Below are 2,144 nucleotides of genomic sequence, written 5' to 3'. Positions count from 1 at the left end.
CCGTAAAAAATTATTCAATCCCTTTTTCATTCCCTTTTTTTTCATTCCTTTTTTTCATTTCTTTTTTTTCATTCCCTTTTCTTCATTCTTTTTTTTTTCACTTTCATAAAAAACCAAAAAAAAAAAAAAAAAATTAACATCAATTTTTAATTGTAAATATAAATTTTCATTTGTGCTCCTTCCCCCATCCTCTTTCTCTCCCTTCTTCTCTCCCTCCTCTCTCTGTCTTTCTCTCTTTTTCCATCTCTCTCTCTCTTTTTTTTCCAAGATCCCTTTTTCATATTTTTTTTTTTTGTTTATTTTTTAAAAAAAAATTTTTTTAATTTTATTCCAAAAAAGAAAAAGAAAAAAAAAATACTCGAAATTTATTAATTTTATTCCGAACAGTTTATTCGAATGATTTATTATTATTATTATTATTATTATTAATATAATTTAATTTTTTTTTTCTTCATTGATTTTATAATGCTAATAAGTAAATACATAAATAAATAAAATTTATTAAAAAAAAAAAATAATTGTAAGGAAAAAATAAAAATGTCTGGTGGGAAAAGAAAGGAGAGGGGAGGGGAGGAGAGGAAATGAAAGAAGAGGAAAAAAGAAAAAAACGGAAATAGAATTAAAAATAATTCAAAAGTAACGTTTTTTCTTTTTTTGTTTCCTTTTTTTTCCTTTTTTCCTTTTTTTTTTTAATTTAATATTCATCAAACGCTCCCTGTGACTGTATTTTTTTTTTTTTATATCGTTTTCAAAAGCAATCCGTATATAATTTGAGCCGTAATTATTGTCGGGAGGTAAGGGGGAAGAGGGAGGGGAGCGAGGGGGAGAAAGAATTTTTTTTAACGAAGACTGACTGATGGAAATCCTTCGTGCAGAAACTCGAATCTCGTTCTTTTCTTTCGAATGAATGAAATAACGAAAATGAGACAAAAATAAAATAAAATACAAAAAAAAGAAAAGAAAAAGAAAATGAAAATGAAAAGAAAAAGAAAAGAAAAGAGAAGAAGAGATAGATAGTTAGATAAAAATAAAAATAAAAAAAAAACTTGGGAGATAAATAATAAAATAAAATAAAATGAAATGAAAAAAAAAAGGTAAAGATAGAAGAAAATAAAAAATAAAAATAAAATAAAAAGAGTAATATGACAAAGAATGAGAGAGAGAGAGAGAGAGAGAGAGAAAGAAAGAAAGAGAGAGAGAGAGGAAGATTCCATTGCTTCTTTGAGTAGTACGATGATTGAAATTTATATAATAATGAAACAAGTTGTTGTTGTTGTTGTTGAAATGTTGGTTGCCCTGGTGAGTGCATACACAATTATAAATTCTTTCATATAATATAATATGTCTTATAATATAATATAATATGTTGAAAGAATATTCGAGAATGAAACGATGACGACGACGACGATGATAATGATAATGATAATGATAATGATAATGATAATGATAACGATGATGATGATGATGACATAAATAAAATAATAACAATAATAATAATAATAAACATTTTTAAATAAATAAAAAATAACGTTTTTTTTTTCTTTTTTATTTGCTTTTTTTTGTTTTCTTTTGTTTTTATTGTTATCATCATCATCATTATTATTATTATTATTATTATTATTATTATTATTATTATTATTATTATTATTATTATTATTATTATTATTATGTTATTTTTTCCAGAAATTTCCGTATTTTAATTTAAAAACGTTTCAATTTCGTAATTTTTACATTTTCCCCCTCTCTCCCTCGTATTTTTATATATTTAATTTTATTAATTTATTAAATTTTGTTCTTTTTTATTTTATCGTTTTGCGTTTGTTTCTGTTGTTGTTTTTGTTTTGTTTTGTTTCATCGACACGAAGAAAACAAACTAACTGGAAAAAGAATGAAAATTTTTTTTTTTTTCGGTTGTTTGTTACTCGCTTACCTTTTTGCCATTATTGTTGCGACAGAAGTTTGCGAGTTGGAATTTTTCTTTTTCAGGTACGGACAGGATTATAACGATTTCCGGTTTTCGCCATCGATTTCCGCTTTTCTTTCCTTTTTTAAATTTTATGTGTGAAAGACGTTTGAGTTGGGAAAAATGAGTGAAAAACACGGGCAGAGAAAAATAAAAAGAAAAAAAAAATTTGACGAGAGTT

This window comes from Pediculus humanus, genomic scaffold, assembly GCF_000006295.1.
Source record: "Pediculus humanus corporis 1103172108256 genomic scaffold, whole genome shotgun sequence".
In the NCBI taxonomy this organism is placed as follows: Eukaryota; Metazoa; Arthropoda; class Insecta; order Psocodea; family Pediculidae; genus Pediculus; species Pediculus humanus.
This window is presented reverse-complemented; position numbering follows the sequence as displayed.